The sequence below is a fragment of the Ranitomeya variabilis genome, chromosome 2, assembly GCF_051348905.1.
Source record: "Ranitomeya variabilis isolate aRanVar5 chromosome 2, aRanVar5.hap1, whole genome shotgun sequence".
Lineage (NCBI taxonomy): Eukaryota > Metazoa > Chordata > Amphibia > Anura > Dendrobatidae > Ranitomeya > Ranitomeya variabilis.
Genome location: NC_135233.1, coordinates 171,934,589 through 171,958,949, shown reverse-complemented (window position 1 = coordinate 171,958,949; position 24,361 = coordinate 171,934,589). Strand labels below are relative to the sequence as shown.

The 24,361-nt window shown below is 47.1% G+C and overlaps 1 protein-coding gene across 1 annotated transcript in view; it reads right to left on the bottom strand.

Annotated features, from left to right (window-relative positions):
* The window catches only part of LOC143804774 (saccharopine dehydrogenase-like oxidoreductase), a 125,940-nt gene that overhangs the window by 82,303 nt on the left and 19,276 nt on the right, over positions 1-24,361 (bottom strand). The window lies entirely within an intron of this gene.

The following is a 24,361-nucleotide window of genomic DNA, read 5'->3' as shown; positions in this document are numbered from 1 at the left end:
TTCCCTCAACAACGACCTTTCAAATTCCACGCCGTCAGGTGTAGCCCGGCCACTCTTGGATGGCAGACTGGCCTCTGGGAGAAGAGATCCAAGAGCTCCAGTAGCACCCAAAGCTAGGTGACCGACGTGGTCCTCAGCCTCAAAAACCATGCAGTTATGGCCCAAAAGGGGGCAATCAAAATAATCCTTGCCCAGTCTTCTCTGACTTTCCTCACCACCAGCAGTAACAGAGCTAATGGGGAAAAGCATAAGCTAGTTTGAAGTTCCATCTGATCAGGAAGGCATCCACCGCCAGTGGCTTTTTCCTGGGGTTGAGAGAACAGAACTGCTTCACCTTTCTGTTCCTTTTGGTGGCGAACAGGTCTATGTCCGGTCGACCCCACAATCGCACAATCTGCTCGAAGATGGAACTATTCAGTATCCACTCTCCCTGCCTTAGTAGGTTGCGGCTTAAGAAAGTCTGATGTTTTCCTTTCCTCTTATGTGAAGAGCAGTCAGTGATAGAAAATGGTTCTCCGCTACTTGAAATAATCGATCCGCCACCTCCACTAAGGGTGTGGACCAGGCTTCCCCTTGGTGGTTGATGTAGGCCACTGTCTGACAGTCAGGTGATGACCTGTAGGGATATAAGAAGCCTTCTTATAGCCAGCGCCATCAGTTCCTTCAGGTTAGATGAGCTATCTAGCTGTTCTCTCCAAATTCCATGGACCATGACCTCACCCAGATGAGCCCATAAACCTGTAGGGCTAGCGTCTGTAGTGACTACCCAAGGAACCCCTCTGGATAGATTAGCCAGGTCCAACCATCACATCAGAGATTGCAAAGAAAAAGGGGATAAAATCATTACCCCATCCAGGTAATCCCTGAGGAATCTGTCATTATGCAAGAAGTCCCACTGTAAGGCTCTCTTATGAAATTGAGCCCACCGGACTGCTGGGATGCAGGAGATTAGTGACCCTAAAAGGGACATTGCATTCCTAAGGGACATAGAGGGACTGTTTAAACACTCATCACCTAATGTTGCATGTTATCTAATTTACTAGCTGGTAGGCGAAACTCCTGAATCTCTGAGGCTAGAATAAGCCCTAGGAACTTCTGCACCTTTAGGGGCTCTAGGCGCGACTTCTAAATGTTCAATAGTCACACCAAGCGTTACAAGGTGGCTATTATTTCTCGTGTGTTTAGCAATGATCAGCTGACTTGCTCACAATAAGGAAATCATCCAGATAGGGAATATTCAAGGCGTCAAGACGCGTGGGGTAATGGCAAGACCAAAGGGAAGAGCCTTAAATTGAAAATGTTTAATTGTTCCCTCTATGACCCCCACCACCCTGAGGAAAAGCTGGTGCTCCGCATGTATAGGAACATGATTGTACGCATCCTTAAGATCTAACACTGCCATGAAACCGCTTTTAAAGATTAGCTTTATTGCTGATCTAATTGATTAAATCTTGAAGGGGTGTACTTTCAAGTACTGATTTAGAGCTCTTAGGTTTAGAATAGTCTTAAGAAGGGGGGAAAAAACCCCTTACCCATTTCTGGCAAGGGAACCTCCATCAGGACAGCCTTACTTGTTGTTCTGCGGAGAAAGACTGGGAAGGGGTTATCATGAGCCTCTCCAGTGGTATGGAAAGAAACTCTAACCTCAGCTCTGATGTTATCAGGTTACGAACCCAGTCACTATTGGATATTTTAATGCAGGCAGGGTAGAAGGCAGACAGCCTACCCCCCAACCTGGGCCGGAAGACATTGAGGTGGTTTCTTGCGCTCCCGAGGGAAGCTTCCAAACATGAATCCCCTACCTTGTCTCCTATCATCCCACTTGGCTCGGTCCCTGGAAGGTTTTCCATGGCTAAATTTTCTCCTACTGAACAGACGCCTGTAGGAGGGAACCGACAGACTGGGAAAATTCTTCTTATCCCCTGCTTTCTCCAGAAGCTCATCTAGGACAGCCCAAACAGGTACTCCCCCTTTCATGGAACAGAACAAAGTTTAGACCTGGCCTGAATACCACAGGGACAGCATTTCAGCTACAATGCTGTCCGGGCTGCATTCAAGAGAGCCGCAGCTTTTGATGCCAACCTGACCGAGCCCACTGATGCATCTGATAAGAACGCTGCGGCACCCTGTATCATTGGTAATGACTCCAGAATAGTCTCTCTAGAAGTCCTCTCCTTCAGTTGAGTCTGTAGTCGGTCCGACCAGATCATCAGACCTGGCCGTACATGTAGACGCTACTGCTGTCCTTAGAGCTCCTGCAGACACCTCCCAAGTGCCTTTAAGGTTTCCGCTTTCTTATCCAGTGGTTCTTTAAAGTCCACATACCATCAAAGGGCAAAGAGGATTTTTTTGACACATTGGCTACTGCCGCATCAAGCTTCAAGGCCTTAGCCAAGGAACTCGAAACAGGGTCATCAAAGGGATACTTGTTATGGATCCCAATGGCTAGGGGATCGCACTGGACAAGCAAAAAATAACTCAAATAACGGACGAGCTCTAGGGTGATGGAACCTGGGCTGACCGCTGCCCTACTCCTGACAAACACAACTACAAATAGCCAGGGAGCGTGCCTACGTTGATTCTAGACGCCTCGCGCCAGCCTAAGAGCTAACTAGCACTGCAGAGAAAATAAAGACCTAACTTGCCTCCAGAGAAATAAACCCCAAAGGTATAGTTGCCCCCCACATGTATTGACGGTGAAAATGAGAGGAAGGCACGCACATAGATATGAAAATAGAGTTAGCAAAACGAGGCCCGCTATAACTAGAAAGCAGAAGGATACAAAAGGGGTCTGAGCGGTCAGCAAAAAACCCTAATCAAAAACCATCCTGAGATTACAAGCACCCATGTGCCAACTCATGGCACATGGGGAGCACCTCAGCCCACTAGAGCTTCCAACTAGCATAGAGTAATATTTAGCAAGCTGGACAAAAAACAACACAACTGAAAAGCATAACTTAGCTTATCCTGAGAGATCTGGAAGCAGGTAGTCAGAACCAAACTGAGCACATCTGAATACATTGATAGCCGGCAAGGGAATGACAGGAAAGCCAGGTTAAATAGGAAACACCCAGCCTCAGATGGACAGGTGGAAACCAGAGACCGCAACCCACCAAAGTCACCCAGTACCAGTTGTAACCACCAGAGGGAGCCCAAAAACAGAATCCACAACAGATACTGTTGTGAATTCTGCTCTTGGGCTCCCTCCGGTGGTTATAAGTGGTAGCGCTGCTGTCTTCAATCACAGCATTTCATCAGGTGGGCCCACTTAATGCATTTCTCTGGGCTATTTAGTTTTGTTCCACCCTTTAGTCAGTGCCAGTTGTCCATTGTTTTTGGAGGATTCACATCTCTTCCTGGTCTGTCCTGCTTTGCAGTTCATTTCTACAAAGATAAGTTCTGGTTTTGTTTTTGCAGTCCACATGCTGTGGCTTTATAGTTCAAGTGCATTTCTAGGTTTTGTCTTGTCCAGCTTTGTCTGCATAAGGACTTGCTCATCCAAGCTGGTATCTCTGGAGATGCAGATATACCCTCTATATCTTTAGTTAGATGTAGAGATTTTGTATTTTCTGTGGTGGATATTTTCTAGTATTTTAATACTGACCACATAGAACTCTGTCCTATCTTTTCTATCTAGCTAGAATGGCCTCCTTTGCTAAATCCTGATTTCAGTCTGTGTATGTTAATTCCCTCTCCTCTCACAGTCAATATTTGTGGGGGGCTGTCTATCCTTTGGGGATTTTCTCTGAGGCAAGCTAGTTTTCCCTTTTCTATCTTTAGGAGTATTTAGTCCTCCGGCTGTGACGAGGTGTCTAGGGAGTGTCAGGAACATCCCACGGCTACTTCTAGTTGCGGTGTTAAGTTCAGGGTGCGCGGTCAGTACAGGTACCACCTTCTCCAGAGTATGTCTCATGCTGCTCCTAGGCCACCAGATCATAACAGTACAACTGGCCCAAAATGAGTTAATTGCTTCTCAAAAGAAGGGAAGGAAAGTGCTGAGCCATTTTTTTTTTCTGTAGTCTGTGGTGTCTTTTCTTTCCCCTCTTTACCTCTGGGTGGCTCAGGAGTTTGGCGCTAACATGGATGTTCAGGGACTGGCTTCTCGTGTGGATCAGCTTGCTGCTAGAGTACAGGGTATTTCCGATTATATCGTTCAGACTCCGGTTTTAGAGCCTAGAATTCCAACTCCTGATTTGTTTTTTGGGGATAGGTCTAAATTTTTGAGCTTTAAAAATAACTAAACTGTTTTTTGCTCTGAAACCACGTTCCTCTGGTGATCCCATACAGCAGGTTAAAATTGTCATTTCTCTGCTGCGCAGCGATCCTCAGGATTGGGCATTTTCCCTGGAATCTGGGAATCCGGCTTTGCTTAATGTAGACACCTTTTTTCAGGCGCTAGGGTTATTGTATGATGAACCTAATTCAGTGGATCATGCTGAGAAGACCTTGTTGGACCTGTGTCAGGGTCAAGAAGCGGCAGAATCTTATTGCCAGAAATTTAGAAAATGGTCTGTGCTGACTAAATGGAATGAGGAGGCCTTGGCGGCAATTTTCAGAAAGGGTCTTTCTGAGTCCGTTAAAGATGTTATGGTGGGGTTCCCCACGCCTGCTGGTCTGAGTGATTCTATGTCTCTGGCCATTCAGATTGATCGGCGCTTGCACGAGCGCAGAGTTGTGCACACTATGGCGTTGTCCTCCGAGCGGAGTACTGAGCCTATGCAGTGTGATAGGATTTTGTCTAGAGCTGAACGACAAGGATTCAGACGTCAGAATAGGTTGTGTTTTTACTGCGGCGATTCTGCTCATGTCATTTCTGAGTGCCCTAAGCGTACCAAGAGAATCGCTAGTTCCGTTACCATCAGTACTGTACAACCTAAATTTCTGTTATCTGTGACCCTGATCTGCTCATTATCGTAATTTTCTGTCATGGCATTTGTGGATTCAGGTGCCGCTTTGAACTTAATGGACTTAGAATTTCCCAAACGTTGTGGTTTCCCCTTACAGCCTTTGCAGAACCCTATTCCTTTGAGGGGTATTGATGCTACACCGTTGGCTAAAAATAAACTTCAGTTTTGGACACAGCTGACCATGTGCATGGCGCCAGCCCATCAGGAAGACTGTCGCTTTCTGGTGTTGCAGAATTTGCATGATACGATTGTGCTGGGTTTCCCATGGTTACAGGTACATAATCCGGTGTTAGATTGGAAATCTATGTCTGTGACTAGTTGGGGTTGTCAGGGGGTTCATGGTGACATTCCTTTGATGTCAATTTCCTCTTCCCCTTCTGAAATTCCTGAGTTTTTGTCAGATTTCCAGGATGTACTCGATGAGCCCAAGTCCAGTTCCCTTCCACCGCATAGGGACTGTGATTGTGCTATTGACTTGGTTCCAGGAAGAAAGTTGCCTAAAGGCCGACTTTTCATCCTGTCTGTGCCAGAACATGCCGCCATGCGGAGTTATGTTAAGGAGTCTTTGGAGAAGGGGCATATTCGGCCATCTTCTTCACCTTTGGGAGCAGGTTTTTTCTTTGTTGCCAAGAAGGATGGCTCCTTGAGACCCTGTATTGATTATCGCCTCTTGAATAAGATCACGGTCAAATTCCAAAACCCTTTGCCTTTGCTTTCTGATTTGTTTGCTAGGATTAAGGGGGCTAGTTGGTTTACTAAGATTGACCTTCGAGGGGCATATCATCTTGTTCGTATTAAGCAGGGTGACGAATGGAAAACTGCGTTTAATACGCCCGAAGGCCATTTTGAATACCTTGTGATGCCATTCGGGCTCTCTAATGCTCCATCTGTGTTTCAGTCCTTCATGCATGATATCTTTCGGAATTATCTTGATAAATTCATGATTGTATATTTGGATGATATTTTGATTTTTTCCGATGATTGGGAATCTCATGTGAAACAGGTCAGGATGGTATTTCAGATCCTTCGTGATAATGCTTTATTTGTGAAGGGGTCTAAGTGCCTCTTTCGAGTGCAGAAGGTTTCTTTTTTGGGCTTCATTTTTTCTCCATCATCTATAGAAATGGATCCAGTTAAGGTTCAGGCCATTCATGATTGGATTCAGCCCACATCCGTGAAGAGCCTTCAGAAATTTTTGGGCTTTGCTAATTTTTATCGCCGTTTCATTGCCAACTTCTCCAGTGTGGTTAAACCCCTGACCGATTTGACGAAGAAAGGCGCTGATGTGACGAATTGGTCCTCTGCGGCGGTTTCTGCCTTTCAGGAGCTTAAACGCCGATTTACTTCTGCCCGTGTTACGTCAGCCGGATGTTTCTCTTCCATTTCAGGTTGAGGTTGACGCTTCTGAGATTGGGGCAGGGGACGTTTTGTCTCAGAGGAATTCTGATGGTTCCTTGATGAAACCGTGTGCCTTCTTTTCTCGAAAGTTTTCGCCTGCAGAACGCAATTATGATGTCGGCAATCGTGAGTTGTTGGCTATGAAGTGGGCATTTGAGGAGTGGCGACATTGGCTTGAGGGGGCCAAGCACCGTATTGTGGTCTTGACCGATCATAAGAATCTCATTTACCTCGAGTCTGCCAAGCGGTTGAATCCTAGACAGGCTCGATGGTCCCTGTTTTTCTCTCGTTTTGATTTTGTGGTCTCGTATCTTCCGGGTTCTAAGAATGTTAAGGCGGATGCCCTCTCTAGGAGCTTTTTGCCTGATTCTCCTGCGATCCTTGAGCTGGTCGGTATTCTGAAGGAAGGGGTGATTCTTTCTGCCATTTCCCCTGATTTACAACGGGCTCTTCAGGAATTTCAGGCTGATAAGCCTGACCGCTGTCCAGTGGGGAAACTGTTTGTTCCTGATAGATGGACTAGTAAAGTGATTTCTGAGGTTCATTGTTCTGTGTTGGCTGGCCATCCTGGGATTTTTGGTACCAGAGAATTGGTTGGTAGGTCCTTTTGGTGGCCTTCTTTGTCACGGGATGTGCGTTCTTTTGTGCAGTCCTGTGGGACTTGTGCACGGGCTAAGCCTTGCTGTTCCCATGCTAGTGGGTTGCTTTTGCCTTTGCCGGTCCCCGAGAGGCCTTGGACGCATATTTCTATGGATTTTATTTCAGATCTTCCAGCTTCCCAGAGGATGTCGGTTATCTGGGTGGTTTGTGACCGGTTTTCTAAAATGGTTCATTTGGTACCTTTGCCTAAATTGCCTTCCTCTTCTGATTTGGTTCCGTTGTTTTTTCAGCATGTGGTTCGTTTGCATGGTATTCCGGAGAATATTGTGTCCGACAGAGGTTCCCAGTTTGTCTCTAGGTTTTGGCGAGCCTTTTGTGCTAGGCTGGGCATTGATTTGTCTTTTTCTTCCGCATTTCATCCTCAGACAAATGGCCAGACCGAGCGAACTAATCAGACTTTGAAAACTTATTTGAGATGCTTTGTGTCTGCTGATCAGGATGATTGGGTGGCTTTCTTGCCATTTGCCGAGTTTGCCCTTAATAATCGGGCTAGTTCTGCTACCTTGGTTTCGCCCTTTTGCAATTCTGGTCAGATTGCGGCAGATTTGGGCTCATGTGGTGGACAATTTGGTGTTGTCTCAGGAGGAGGGCTCAGCGTTTTGCTAACAGTCGTCGGTGTGTTGGTTCCCGGCTTCGGGTTGGGGATCTGGTCTGGTTGTCTTCCCGTCATGTTCCTATGAAGGTTTCTTCCCCTAAGTTCAAGCCTCGGTTTATTGGCCCTTATAGGATTTCTGAGATTATTAATCCTGTGTCTTTTCGTTTGGCCCTTCCAGCCTCTTTCCATCCATAATGTTTTTCATAGATCTTTGTTGCGGAAATATGTGGTGCCCGTTGTCCCCTCTGTTGATCCTCCTGCCCCTGTGTTGGTTGATGGGGAGTTGGAGTATGTGGTTGAGAAGATTTTGGATTCTCGTTTTTCGAGGCGGAGGCTTCAGTATCTTGTCAAATGGAAGGGTTATGGCCAGGAGGATAATTCTTGGGTTGTTGCCTCCGATGTTCATGCTGACGATTTGGTTCGTGCCTTTCATTTGGCTCGTCCTGATCGGCCTGGGGGCTCTGGTGAGGGTTCGGTGACCCCTCCTCAAGGGGGGGTACTGTTGTGAATTCTGCTCTTGGGCTCCCTCCGGTGGTTATAAGTGGTAGCGCTGCTGTCTTCAATCACAGCATTTCATCAGGTGGGCCCACTTAATGCATTTCTCTGGGCTATTTAGTTTTGTTCCACCCTTTAGTCAGTGCCAGTTGTCCATTGTTTTTGGAGGATTCACATCTCTTCCTGGTCTGTCCTGCTTTGCAGTTCATTTCTACAAAGATAAGTTCTGGTTTTGTTTTTGCAGTCCACATGCTGTGGCTTTATAGTTCAAGTGCATTTCTAGGTTTTGTCTTGTCCAGCTTGGTCTGTATAAGGACTTGCTCATCCAAGCTGGTATCTCTGGAGATGCAGATATACCCTCTATATCTTTAGTTAGATGTAGAGATTTTGTATTTTCTGTGGTGGATATTTTCTAGTATTTTAACCCCTTACTGACATCAGACGGAATAGTACGTCCGATGTCAGCTCCCCTGCTTTGATGCAGGGCTCCGCAGTGAGCCCGCATCAAAGCCGGGACATGTCAGCTGTTTTGAACAGCTGACATGTGCCCGCAATAGGCGCGAGCAGAATCGCGATCTGCGCGCTCCTATTAACTAGTTAAATGCCTCTGTCGAACGCAGACAGTGGCATTTAACTACCGCATCCGGCCGTAGTTAATCTACACATTTGGTATCGCCGCGTTCAGAATCGCCCGATCAATAAAAAAAAAGCATTAACCTGATCGCTAAACTGCGTAACGAGAAAAAAAAAATTGAAACGCCAGAATTACGTTTTTTTGGTCACCGCGACATTGCATTAAAATGCAATAACGGGCGATCAAAAGAACGTATCTGCACCAAATTTGAATCATTAAAAACGCCAGCTCGGCACGCAAAAAGTAAGCCCTCAACCGACCCCAGATCATGAAAAATGGAGACGCTACGAGTATCGGAAAATGGCGCAATTTTTTTTTTTTTTTTTTTTTTTTTTAGCAAAGTTTGGAATTTTTTTTCACCACTTAGGTAAAAAATAGCCTAGTCATGTTAGGTGTCTATGAACTCGTACTGACCTGGAGAATCATAATTGCCGGTCAGTTTTAGCATTTAGTGAACCTAGCAAAAAAGCCAAGCAAAAAACAAGTATGGGATTGCACTTTTTTTGCAATTTCACCGCACTTGGAATTTTTTTCCCATTTTCTAGTACATGACATGGTAAAACCAATGATGTCGTTCAAAAGTACAACTCGTCCCGCAAAAAATATGCCCTCACTTGGCCATATTGACTGAAAAATAAAAAAAGTTATGGCTCTGGGAAGGAGGGGAGCGAAAAACGAAAACAGCTCCGGGGGTGAAGGGGTTAATACTGACCGCATAGAACTCTGTCCTATCTTTTCTATCTAGCTAGAATGGCCTCCTTTGCTAAATCCTGATTTCAGTCTGTGTATGTTAATTCCCTCTCCTCTCACAGTCAATATTTGTGGGGGGCTGTCTATCCTTTGGGGATTTTCTCTGAGGCAAGCTAGTTTTCCCTTTTCTATCTTTAGGGGTATTTAGTCCTCCGGCTGTGACGAGGTGTCTAGGGAGTGTCAGAAACATCCCACGGCTACTTCTAGTTGCGGTGTTAAGTTCAGGGTGCGTGGTCAGTACAGGTACCACCTTCTCCAGAGTACGTCTCATGTTGCTCCTAGGCCACCAGATCATAACAGGATACTCCCTTTTAAACGCTGGGGAAAGGGAACCTTTCCTCTGGTCTTTTCCACTTTGTGTACGAGAGAGTGGAAGGACCTACATTTCCTGTGGTCCAGTCCCCCAAACATGACATCCTGAACTGACCGCTCAGGCTTTGTCTTAACTATCCCCATAGTATTCCTGACTGCCTTCACCAATTTATTCACCCGATCTATGGGGAAATAGAAGCGCCCAAAGTAGTTTTCAGAAGGAAGAAGACACTGATGAAGATCACTTACCAGTGCAAATCAAATGAATAGGTAACGGATTATGAAGGGGACGCATCTCAGCCGAAGGATCTTTCCAGGAGGCTATTGAATTGTCCAGTCTGCTGGAGTTCCTCTGACTGAACCTCCCCGCAGAATCCAAACTTTCACAGGGACGTCGCCGGGATGCTTGACGCTTCTGACCGAGCTGCTGCGCCGTACCTGTTCCTGCTGCTCGCATGACTCCATCCTTTCAAGACAACGATCAGGGTCCAGAAGAAAGGAGGTCTGTGCAGGTGCCCTTTAAATGCTGGGCACATCCCCATCCAGTACCACCAGATATCCAGGTCAGCAGGTCATCTGGTCTTCGGCGCCATTATGAAGATCTCCTCCCCAGAGCTAACCAGCCGTGCCCTGCCAACCCTTCCCCCCCCCCCGGACATGATGAAGTCCCCAGAGCATCCCGACCTCCACAGTCCCGGAGCACGCGATGCATACTGCGCCAACATGACCCCTAAGCCCAGACACTGCCGTCGGCTCCGGATGCCCCAACAGAGCACCCCAGCCTTGTCACAAAGGCGCCACCGGCTGTGTCATCAGGGCCCGCCCTGGACAAGTCCCAGCCCTAGACACGCCCCTGGGCATCCACAGACACGTCACCAGGACCTGCCAGCACGTCATCAAGGCTGGATGCTCCAGAGCACACCACGCAAAAGACACCGTCGGCAAGCTCCAGAGGCATACTCGCCTATCTTCAGGCACCAACCATCCAGAGCTGGTATTCCTCCCCGGACACTGCTCCACTCACTACTGTGTGGTCCACCCTGGACCCCCTGTGGTGCTTCCAGGTACCCCGCACCGGCCAAAGCAGGGGACCCCGGCTGCCTGAACCAGCCGGGCCTGTGAATCCGACGAATCTTCTACCTCACAGGTATGTCTGGAAGAGGTTCACCCGTCATTCACATAATGTAGCTCCCCTGCTGTTAAAATGTAGGTCTAAAGGTGGAAACATGGTGTCGCCTCCCAATGTCTCCAATGGGAAGAAGTAATCATTTCAAAATGATCTTAATGCCACAACTCCTTTATTTTCTTTATAATACTCTGATTTGAATTCCTATGTCTTTCTTTCATAAAATACATGGACTGTTTCAGGAACTCCTCTGGAAAAAAAAAAAAAAAAACAGTAACCCAGAATTAAACTTGAAACCCTGCAAAGGGAAAATGATAATGGGGACCTAGCAGTTCCAAACGCTTGGTTATACTTCATAGCCTCCCAGCTACAGCAGTTACAGGGCTGGGGTACAACTGACCACTGTGGAGCTTCAGGTCAGCTAATAAAGGAGGGCAGTAAATGGAAGATACCACTATTAGCTATTGAGGATGGTTTTCTCAGGGGAAAAAAAAAAAAAAAAAAAAAAATGAGTCAACTGTTCACTCTAAATTTGATCTAGAAAAAAAAAATCTGGAACAGGGGAAGATCATTCGCCGTATCAAGGGATTTATAAACTATTCCCCTTTGTGGCACAATTCTAAACCAAGCGAAATAGCCAAACTAGAGGGCTTTGGTGAATGGGAATGCAGAGGTATTTTGCCAATGACCCAAATCATATGTGCTGGATCAATCCAAAGTTTTGATCAGATTCGCCCTGTGTTTGGCATTCCACATTGAGTCTATCAGTATTTGCAGCTTCGTCATGCCTTCCAGACAAATCAAGATGTAGATATCACTATATCTTAGATTTAAACCGCTACAGCATCTAATACGAAGGGCCTTATTTCCTCCATTTACAGGATATTACCCTGATATATCTAGATAAGCTATCTCTGAGTCCCAAATCTTCCTCTTCCACAGGGTATATAAGACACCTAATATATTGTTTAACCCCTTCCCGACATCTGACGGTATAGTACGTCACATGTCGGGACCCCCGCTTTGATGTGCGCTCCGGCGGTGAGCGCACATCAAAGCCGGGACATGTCAGCTGTTTTGAACAGCTGACATGTGCCCGCAATAGGCGCGAGCAGAATCGCGATCTGCGCGCTCCTATTAACTAGTTAAATGCCTCTGTCGAACGCAGACAGTGGCATTTAACTACCGCATCCGGCCGTGCGGCCGGATATGAGCGCATCGCCGACCCCCGTCACATGATCGGGGTCGGCGATGCTCCTCCATTGTAACCATAGAGGTCCTTGAGACCTCTATGGTTACTGATCGCCGGTGGCTGTGAGCGCCCCCCTGTGGTCGGCGCTCACAGCACACCTGCAAATCTGCTGTGTAGCAGCGATCCTATGATCACTGCTGCATAGCAGAGCCGATCGGGCTGTGCCTGCTTCTAGCCTCCCATGGAGGCTATAGAAGCATGGCAAAAGTAAAAAAAAAAAAGTTTTTAAAAATGTGAAAAAAAAAAAAAATATATAAAAAAGTTTAAATCACCCCCCTTTCCCCCCAATCAAAATAAATCAATAAAAAAAAAACCCAACCTACACATATTTGGTATCGCCGCGTTCAGAATCGCCCGATCTATCAATAAAAAAAAAAACATTAACCTGATCGCTAAATGGCGTAATGAGAAAAAAATTCGAAACGCCAGATTTACGTTTTTTTGGTCGCCACGACATTGCATTAAAATGCAATAACGGGCGATCAAAAGAACGTATCTGCACCAAAATGCTATCATTAAAAACGCCAGCTCGGCACGCAAAAAATAAGCCCTCACCTGACCCCAGATCACGAAAAATAGAGACGCTACGAGTATCGGAAAATGGCGCAAATTTTGTTTTGTTTTGTTTTTTGCAAAGTTTGGAATTTTTTTTCACCACTTAGGTGAAAAATAACCTAGCCATGTTAGGTGTCTATGAACTCGTAGTGACCTGGAGAATCATAATGGCAGGTCAGTTTTAGCATTTAGTGAACCTAGCAAAATAGGCAAGCAAAAAACAAGTGTGGGATTGCACTTTTTTTGCAATTTCACTGCACTTGGAATTTTTTTCTTGTTTTCTAGTACACGACATGCTAAAACCAATGATGTCGTTCAAAAGTACAACTCATCCCGCAAAAAATAAGCCCTAACATGGCCAAATTGACGGAAAAATAAAAAAGTTATGGCTCTGGGAAGAAGGGGAGCGAAAAACGAAAACGGAAAAAGCTCCGGGGGTGAAGGGGTTAAAATTGGGACTTGGACTGAAGACTCATGTTCGAGATGCGGTATGAATGGGGCCCATCTGATGCATATGCTATGGGAATGTGTTGATATAGGCCACTACTGGGTGGGGGTGACTTACCTGATTGGTATTTGTGATACACGTACAACTTGATCCTAGGGTCGGAATACTGGGCCTTCTGGGGGTTGGGGGTAGACTCCAGATCCATTGTGACTACCGCCATTATGAGAATACTGTTTCTGGCCAAGAAATTGCTAACATTGCACTGGTTAGACTGTAATCTCCCAAGATTGGAAAAATTGAAAGCTACAAATTTATAATACCAAATGCCTGGAGAGAGGTACTTCCATTAAAAGAAACACAATAAAAAAAGTTTATAAACATATGAGAATGGTAGCTGGTCACCCCTGGGGGGGGGGGGATCTGTGGACCTACTCAGAATAACTGTACTAGACTGTTTGGATATTTCGGCTTTATAAATATTGTATGTTGAGGACATATACACTACCGTTCAAAAGTTTATGGTCACTTAGAAATGTCCTTATTTTTGAAAGAAAAGCACAGTTTTTTCCAATGAAGCTAACATTATATGATTCAGAAATACACTCCTCTATACATTGTTCATATGGTAAATGACTATTTTAGCTGCAAACATCTAATTTGTAACGCAATATCTTCATAGGTGTATAGTGACCCATTTCCAACAACCATAACTCCAGTGTTCTTATGGTACTTTGTGTTTGGTAACTGTGTAAGAAGGCTAATGGATGGTTAGAATACCCTTGAAAACCCTTGTGCAAGTATGTTAGCACAGCTGTAAACAGCTTGGCTGATTAGAGAACCTATAAACCTGACCTTCCTTTCAGCTAGTAGACAATCTGGAGCATTACATTTGTTGGTTCCACTAAACTCTCAAAATGTCCAGAAAAAAAAAAAAAAAAAAAGTCTTAGTTACTCACCGGTTAACGGTGTTTTTCGGAGTCCATGACAGCACTACGGAGAGAGGGGATCCGCCCTTCAGGAACAGGAAACCTACAGATACATAAGGGCGGCACCTCTCCCACGCATCAGTTGGTTTACAGAGCACAAGAGGACCACCAAGGTTAATAGCATACATAATAAACAATGATACAAATAACTAACTATTCACTACCCGTGAATTATATAAATAAAGGAAGAGGTGTACACCCAGAACTAAAGAAGACGGGAGGGTATGTACAGGTGCTGTCATGGACTCCGAAAAACACCGTTAACCGGTGAGTAACTAAGACTTTATCGGTCGTCCATGACAGCACTACGGAGAGAATTACAGAGAGTAACTAACTAGGGAGGGACTACAGCTTGCAGCACCCTTACACCAAACGAAAGGTCAGAAGAGGCACCCAAGTTCAATCTATAATGGTTATAGAATGTGTGTGGAGAAGACCAAGTAGCAGCCTTACAAATTTGGTCGATCGACACCTCCAATCTTTCCGCCCACGAAGCCGCCATAGCTCTAGTGGAATGCGCTTTCAGACCTTCAGGCGCCGGCTTGCCTTTTGAGATGTATGCCAGCGAGATAGCCTCCCTGATCCATCTAGCTAAAGTAGATTTTGATGCCCTGTGACCCTTCCTACTACCCTGATAGGACACGAATAGGGCGTTATCTATCTTCCAGGGATCAGTTACTGCCAGATATTCCAGGATACATCTTTTTACATCTAAAGTGTGTAGCTTCCTTTCCTTATCGTTAGTAGGATTGGGGAGGAAGGATGGAAGAACTATTTCCTGTGTTCTGTGGAACCTGGACACTACTTTAGGAAGATATGCTGGATCAGGGGATAGTATCACTCTATCATCCCTAAGCTGCATGTAAGGGGGAACCCTGGATAATGCTTGGATGTCGCCTATCCTACGCGCCGATGTTAGGGCCACCAGGAAGGCTACTTTAAGTGATACATTTTTAATAGAGGCTGATGCAATTGGCTCAAATGGGGCCTCTGTCATGGCTGAGAGGACTAGGTTCAGGTCCCATGGCATGACCCTATTCTTCACCATTGGCCTGGACCGTTTTGTCGCTCTGATGAATCTGCTGACCCAGTGATTCTCAGCAATGTTGCAGCCAAAGAGGGCCCCTAAGGCTGATACCTGCACTTTAAGTGTATTTGGGGATAACCCCATATCTAACCCTTTCTGTAAGAATTCTAAAATCTGGTCTATTGGTATTGACTGACCAGCTATTACCCCCGAGTTTTGAAGGAACCTCTTCCAGATCCTAACATAAATCTTTGTGGTGATTATTTTTCTGCTCTTCAGTAGAGTGTTAATGAGGCCCGGAGAGAACCCCCTATCCTTTAACAGCGCCCGCTCAAAATCCACGCCGTCAGATGAAGGCCAACCGCCCGAGGATGGTAGACTGGGCCCTGGGACAGGAGATCCGGGATGTCTGGCAAGACCCATGGGTCGGATATCGACATAGCCCTCAGGCATGGAAACCACGTCCTTCTGGGCCAGAAGGGGGCAATTATTATCACTGTGGCTTTGTCCTTCCTGATTTTCCTCACCACCAGAGGAAGTAGAGACAGGGGAGGAAAGGCGTAGGCTAGCCTGAAGTTCCAGTCTATGAGGAGGGCGTCTACTGACAGAGGATTTTCTCTGGGGTTGAGAGAGCAGAATTGTGCCACTTTCCTGTTTTCTTTTGTGGCAAACAGGTCTATTTCTGGTTGACCCCATCTTTCCACGATGAGGTTGAAGATGGAGTCGTTCAGGGACCACTCCCCCTGCCTCAATGTGTTGCGGCTTAAGAAATCCGCTGTAGTGTTTTCTGCCCCTCTTATGTGAAGAGCCGTCAATGAGAGAAGATGTTGCTCTGCTAGATGGAATAGACGATCTGCTACGCACATTAGGGATTTGGAACGAGTCCCGCCTTGGTGATTTATGTATGCCACGGCGACCCGATTGTCCGAGAATACCCGCACGTGGTGGCCCTGTAGATAGACAAGGAGTGATTTAACTGCCTGTTCCACAGCCGTTAACTCCTTTAGGTTGGAAGACATTTCTATCTGATCCTGATCCCAAAGCCCCTGGATCAATGTATCCCCCATGTGAGCCCCCCATCCAGAAGGGCTAGCGTCCGAGGTGACTATACGAGTTACATTATATTCCCAGGGGACCCCTGTGGACAGGTTCTCTTGGACTAGCCACCATCCGAGGGATATAATAGCGTCTTGGGATAGGGTCATCAGGCTCTCCAGACATCCCCCCAACCTTTTTTGTTGTAACAGCACCTCGCCCTGAAGTATCCTCGTATGATACTGGGCCCATCGGACCGCTGGAATACAGGACGAGAGAGAGCCCAACAGAGACATGGCTTTTCTAAGGGACATGGTGGGGTTTTTAGAGGCATTCAGCACCTGAAGGTGCAGGCGATCAATTTTCTCTTGAGGCAAACGGCATTCCTGAACCTGGGAATCCAGGGTCAGGCCTAAAAATCGCTGCACCGTCATGGGCTGTAAGTGTGATTTTTTTACATTTAGCATCCACCCCAGACGCTCCAGAGCAGACATCACTTTATGTAACTGTTCCAGACAGTGATCCGCCGTTTTACCTACGATAAGGAGATCGTCCAGGTAGGGGATTATTAGAATGTTGGACTCATGCAAGTGAGCCATAACCTCCGCCATAACTTTGGTAAACACTCGAGGGGCGACCGATATACCAAAGGGGAGGGCCCTATACTGGAAGTGTCTGATTACCCCATCCAACCTTACCGCCACCCTCAGGTATCGTTGGTGACCTGCATAAATGGGGATATGGTAATAGGCGTCCTTCAAATCCAATACTACCATAAAGCAGTTTTTAAACAGCAGCTTTATTGCGGTGTTAATAGTTTCCATCTTAAATGATTGGACGGTCAGGAAATTATTAAGAGCCCTAAGGTTAATAATTGTTCTGAAGGAGCCATCAGGTTTACTTATTAGAAATAGAGGAGAGTAGAATCCTCTACCCTGTTCTCCTTCCGGAACCTCTGACAGGACATTCTTACTGAGCAGGTCGTGAACTTCTGCTTCCAGGGCCGCCTGTTCTGCTGGAGAGGACCTGAGTGGGGTAACTCTGAAGAAGTTCTGAGGGATGGAGGAGAACTCTAGCCGCAGACCCGTAGCTATTAACCCCAAAATCCAATCACTACTGGAGATTTTGGACCAGGCCGGGTAGAAGGCAGATAGTCTACCTCCCACCGGGGCGACTAGTCATTGGGGTGGTTTTTTGACCTCACGGGATGGCTCCTGACGTCCTCCACCTCCAAACATAAATCCAGTACCTTTCTTCTTTTTCTCATCCCATCTGCTCTGGTCTCTGGCTGGTCTCCTCCGAAAGAATCTTTTCCCTGTGAAGGGACGCCTGTAAGAGGTAGCTGGTAGATTGGGAAACTTTTTCTTCTCATCTCCAGCTTTCTCCAGCAGTTCGTCTAGGACTGGACCAAACAGGTATTCCCCTTCGCATGGGATAGAGCACAGACGGGATCTGGATTGAAGGTCACCTGGCCAACATTTCAGCCATAGGGCCCTGCGTGCTGCGTTTGATAGTCCGGCCGCCCTAGCCGCCATTCTTGCCGAATCCGCAGATGCGTCCGCGACAAAGGCAGCGGCATTCTGAATTGTTGGCAGGAATTTCAACATAGAGTCTCTGGAAACACCGCCTTCCAACTTAGACCCTAGCTGATCCAGCCAGACCATCATCGATCTGGCTGCACATGTCGCCGCTACAGCAGGTCTCAGGGCACCCGCCGACATCTCCCATGTCCCTTTAAGGAATGAGTCAGCCTTCTTATCGAGAGGGTCCTTTAGGGAAGCCATGTCGTCGAAGGGGATAGATGATTTTTTAGACGCCTTAGACACCGCTGCGTCCAATTTCGGCGCCTTATCCCATGTATTCACCATGGGGTCCTCAAAGGGATATCTGCGTTTAAAGGCAGGTGGAAAAAAGCCTTTCTTCTCCGGTTTTTTCCATTCCCTTTTGATGAGGTTCTGGACCTTGTCATTGAGCGGAAAAGACCTACGTTTTTTAGGGTCTAGACCGCCAAACATTAGGTCCTGTGTAGAGAGTTCTGGCCTTTCATCAGCCACCCCCATGGTGGATCTAACTGACTTAATAAGTTTGTCCATTTGGTCCAATGGGAAACAGAACCGGTTAGACTCCTCTTCCGAAGAGGACGCTGAGGAGACAGAGGCGTCTGACTCATTCTCCCTACTAGGGCCAGCGGACAACTCCGACTCTGAGGCGCTAGGCTCCCTTCTTCTTTTTGAAGACTCCCCCCGGGACAGGGATTTCAGGGAATCTTTCACCTCCTTCCTGATAATCTCCCTAAGGCTTGATGTGAAATCAGGAGACTCTTCCGCCACCTATGGGAGCGGAGAAAAAGGCTATGTAATTTATCTGGCGCTACCGCTATCAGTGTTCCCATCAATTTATTTCCTACCGTCTGCCGTACACACGACTGACAAAGTCTCTTAGGGTAGGCGTCTGGCAAAGGGCAAGCGCATAGCGCGCACTCCTTGTTTTTTGATTTACCAGCGCTTTTTTTCCCCTACGGAAATAAACATAGGAAAAGACTGCATCAGGGTACATTCACGAAGATCTCTTACCCAGGCAGTAGCGGTAGGTACCGGATTACTGGGGGGGTCGGTCCAGATCCTTCTGCTTAGATCTGCGACTGGTCTGGTTACTGCGTCCGCGGGTCTTCAGCTGGGGGTTCGCATGGGACTTCTCCGAGGATCCATCCTGCTCCTGCTCCAGCAGACCGACGGCAGCTTCCGGCTCATCCATAGCTGCAGATGGGCTCACAAGCAGTGCTGCAGCATTCTGTTTGGCTATAAATAGCCCTCCCCCGGATCCGGAATCAGTGCAGGTGTGTGGCCAAATCCACCCCCCCGACTTGCAGGTGACTGCTCCACCCCCCCCTGCACCCAAACGCCCCCCCCCCCCCCGCCCCCGCCGCATGCAGGACAGCGGCGTTTTTAGAAAAAAACCGGCCGGCGTTTGACTTCCGGTTTTGGCCCCGCCCCCTGTGCGTCACTTCCGGTTTCGGGCAGAACGCTCAGAAACGTGCCCGGAAGCTGGGGAACGGTGCCGCCGGACCATCCAGCCGCCCCCCCGCTACGCCACCGCCGCTTCCACGGCCGCAGCCCAGCGGTGACCGCGGCAGAGGCCGGCGTCCGACCCCCAGCTCCGGTCCCGAATCAAAAGAAGCACACAGGACGCCGCGCTGCACCGCACCGACGGGGATCAGAGTGGGGAAGACCGAGGCCCAGGGGGGAGAGCGGACCCCGGGGGGGGACATACTCACCTGCTGACCACTGGGGATGGACCTCCTCCGGACGTCGCTCCACACTGCACCGCTCACTGTCGTGGAGCCCTACCCGGACCCACCGTGGCGCTTCCAGGGACCCGCACTGCCCGAGGTAGGAGACCCCCTCGCTACCTGGGTCGGACAGCCGGCCTGGGTATTGATAGGAGAAACGAAGTCGTATCTGCAGGGAATCCTGTCCTCCAGGAACAGGAAACCAACTGATGCGTGGGAGAGGTGCCGCCCTTATGTATCTGTAGGTTTCCTGTTCCTGAAGGGCGGATCCCCTCTCTCCGTAGTGCTGTCATGGACGACCGATAAAAAAGCTTTCATGTGAAAGGGCAGCACGGTGGCTCAGTGGATAGCACTGCAGCCTTGCAGCGCTGGAGTCCTGGGTTCTAATCCCACCAAGGACAACATCTGCAAGGAGTTTGTATGTTCTCCCCGTGTTTGCGTGGGTTTCCTCCGGGTTCTCCGGTTTCCTCCCACATTCCAAAGGCATACTGATAGGGAATTTAGATTGTGAGCCCCATTGGGGACAGCGTGTGCAAAACTGTAAAGCGCTGCGGAATATGTTAGCGCTATATAAAAATAAAGATTATTATTATTATGTGAAACTAGACAGTCTATTCTTGTTCTTAGAAATAAAGGATATTCCATGCGAGAAATTGCCAAGAAACTGAAGATTTCCTACAACGGTGTGTACTACTCCCTTCAGAGGACAACTGGACAATAACCCAAAGCACACCTCCAAATTATGCAAGAACTATTTAGGGAAGAAGCAGGCAGCTGGTATTCTATCTGTAATGGAGTGGCCAGCGCAGTCACCAGATCTCAGCACTATTGAGCTATTGTGGGAGCAGCTTGACCATATGTTACGCAAAAAGTGCCCATCAAGCCAAACCAACTTGTGGGAGGGGCTTCTGGAAATATGGGATGAAATTTCTCCAGATTACCTCAGCAAATTAACTGCTAGAATGCCAAAGGTCTGCAATGCTGGAATTGCTGGAAAGGGAGCATTCTTTTACGAAGGCAAAGTTTGAAGGAGAAAATTATTATTTCAAATAAAAATCGTTTGTTTTTTTTTCCTTCGAATCTTGCCAATGTCTGGACTAGATTTTCAATTCTTTTGGCAACTCATTTGATTAATAAAAGTATGAGTTTTCATGGAAAACACAAAATTGTCTGGGTGACCATAAACTATTGAACGGTAGTGTAAATGCCAATAGTTTTCTGTTCGTAAGCATGTTAGTGAACGTACAACCAATCTTAGTTTTTGTATAATCCCTGTATTTAATAACATTTCACCAGTCTTTGGGACAATCTTCATTTGGACAAAAAATTAATAACTGTTTGGCATGGACTACCTTGGCAAGTATAGGACTATACAAGCTTTAAAGGGTTAAACATGTTTATTAAGTTTACTAGATGGTGGCTGATTCTAACGCATCGGGTATTCTAGAGTATGTATGTATGTATGTATGTATGTATGTATGTATGTATGTATGTATGTATGTATGTATGTATGTATGTATGTATGTATGTATGTAGCGCTTAGCACAGCCACATAGTATATAGCCATACAACACAGGCCACGCAGCATACAACACAGGCCACGCAGCATACAACACAGGCCACGCAGCATACAACACAGGCCACGCAGCATACAACACAGGCCACGCAGCATACAACACAGGCCACGCAGCATACAACACAGGCCACGCAGCATACAACACAGGCCACGCAGCATACAACACAGGCCACGCAGCATACAACACAGGCCACGCAGCATACAACACAGGCCACGCAGCATACAACACAGGCCACGCAGCATACAACACAGGCCACGCAGCATACAGCAGTCTGGGCACCATATCCCTATTAAAAAAAAAAAATGAAAATAAAAAATAGTTATATACTCACCCTCTTGCTTCCACCAAGACCGCTAAGTCATCTGGGTAATTTCGCAATGCATCACTGGGAACGGAAGCTGGCGGCAGCATCGCGCGCATTGGTGGACGGCGGAAGGTGAGAATAGCACAATTTTATTTTTTTATTATTTTTAACATTATATCTTTTTACTATTGATGCTGCAAAGGCAGCATCAATAGTAAACAGTTGGTTCGGGATGGGGCGACACACTGGCGCTGAATGGAGGGGAGTAGGGAGGGGGCACTGACTGGAGGAGAGTAGGGAGGGGCCAATTCACGGCCGGACTTAAGGTACCTTCACACTAAACGATGTCGCTAGCAATCCATGACGTTGCAGCGTCCTGGCTAGCGATATCGTTGAGTGTGACAGGCAGCAGCGATCAGGATCCTGCTGTGATATCGCTGGTCGTTGCTGAAAGTTCAGAACTTTATTTGGTCATCAGATCGCCGTGTATCGTTGTGTTTGACAGCAAAAGCAACGATACCAGCGATGTTTTACAATGGTAACCAGGGTAAATATCGGGTTACTAAGCACAGGGCCGCGCTTAGTAACCCGATGTTTACCCTGGTTACTAGTGTAAAATGTAAAAAAAACAAACAGTACATACTCACCTTCGCGTCTCCCGGCGTCCGCTCCCTGCACTGACTGAGCGCCGGCCGTAAAGTGAAAGCACAGCACAGCGGTGACATCACCGCTCTGCTGTTAGGGCCGGCACTCAGTCAGTGCAGGAAGCGGACGCCGGGGGACGCGAAGGTGAGTATGTACTGTTTGTTTTTTTACATTTTACGATGGTAACCAGGGTAAACATCGGGTTACTAAGCGCGGCCCTGCGCTTAGCAACCCGATGTTTACCCTGGTTACCCGGGAACCTCGGCATCGTTGGTCGCTGGAGAGCTGTCTGTGTGACAGCTCTCCAGCGACCAAACAGCGACGCTGCAGCGATCGGCATCGTTGTCTGTATCGCTGCAGCGTCGTTTAGTGTGAAGCTACCTTAAGCCTGTCGCTGATTGACCAATCAGCGACGCGGGATTTCCGCTATAGACAAACAGACGGAAGTACCCCTTAGACGATTATACACAGATTGTGCTTGTACTATAATGTATGTAAATGTTTCTAAAATCCAATAATCAATAAAAAGGATTTACAAAAAAAAAAAAAATTTGTCATACGAATTCTGCTGAATGTGGACATAGTATATATATATCTGCACAATACTGGTTAGCCTTATGGCGAGAGATGGGATAGATGGACAGCCAATTGCCTCCTGGAGCGCAGATTTTGCTAGAATAGTTTGCGGACTCCATATACAGAGCCTCTAAATGCTAGAAGAGCAGAATCCACTCTCCAATGACCACATTTTGGAAATTATACCCCTTTGGGAATTTATCTACGGTGTAGGGATGGTTTTGAGTCCATGGGTGTTTTCCAGAAATTAGCAGCACTGGATGTTGCTGAGTGAAAATTGCAAACTCCCGTTGTAGTCACCAGTACGTTGTAGTGCCCAGCTTAGGCTTCTAGAGACATGCACCCGTAAATTAGGCAGGCTCATTGCTACAGAGATGCCAAGCATGTGGATGCTAAATGTGGTTTAGGCACACTGTGGGGCTCAGAAGGGAGGAGACATTAGGATTTGGAAGCGTAGAATTCGCTGGCTTTCACTAAGGAGGGGGGGGGGTCTGTGGAGCAGCCATAGCTTTTCTCCAGAGCCTTTTTCCTACCAGTACAGTGGAAACCCCTATATTCTCATTGACAGACCTCAGTGGGGACTTGCTTTTTTTGCGGATTGATTTGAAGCTTTTGCTAGGAACATTTTACACAACGTTTGGATCACATTTATCTGGCACGCTATACTGAACATGAGCTTATGTTGGGGTTTCAGTCTAAATCTAAGTGACATGATTCAGATGAAACCCCTGAGTGAGCCACTCACTATAATGAGGTAGCAGAGTTACTCTGGACTCAGTCCGGCCTCTGTTCAGTGGTTTCCTTCTAGTCAGAAGTGCACAAAACTGTGGCCGACTGCACTTTTATGCACGCCTAAAAAGACTGTCGCCAAAGGCTCTCAGGTCAGACGGCTTTCACAGTGCCGCTATCTGCCTCATTTTAGGGAATCTTCAGATATCTACATGGATACCCCGGTGTAAGCGCTCAGTGCAGAATAAATGTGAGCAGAGCCTTACTGCAATCTTTGATTTGGTTATTCTGCCTCCCAAAGAAGAATTGGTTTTATTTTTTACGCCGTTCCTCGTACAGTATAAGTGATTAGGTGACTTTATTCTTTGAGTCGGTGTGATTACAGCGATACCAGATTTATACCGTGTTATATTTTTCACACGCTAAAAGATGCTTTTTTTTGGTTGCTAAAACTAGTTTTAGCATCGCCATATTTTGAAAGCTATCATTTTTCCATATTTCCCCAAACAGAATCATGTTAAGGCCGGGTTCACACTTTGCGGCGTGCTCTGCAGGTTTATCCCGCAGCGGAATTGATAAATCTGCAGGGCAAAACCGCTGCGGTTATCCCTGCAGGTTTATCGCGGTTTGTTCCGCGGTTTCCGCTGCGGGATTACTCCTGTACTATTGATGCTGCATATGCAGCAATATGCAGCATCAATAGTAATGATAAAAATAATAAAAATTGGCTATACTCACCCTCTGATGTCCGGATCTCCTCGGCGCTGCACACGGGGATCCGATTTCAAAGATGCTGTGCCGAGAAGGACCTGCGTGACGTCACGGTCATGTGACCGAGGCGTCATCACGGTCATGTGACCGCGACGTCACCACAGGTCCTGCTCGCACAGCAAGTGAGACCGGACGCCGCGGGCAGCGCTGTGAGGTGAGTATAGCATTATTTTTTATTTTAATTCTTTTTTACACTATTCATGCTTCCCAGGGCCTGGAGGAGTGTCTCCTCTCCTCCACCCCGGGTAGCAACCGCGCATTAACCGCTTACTTCCCGCAACGTGGGCACA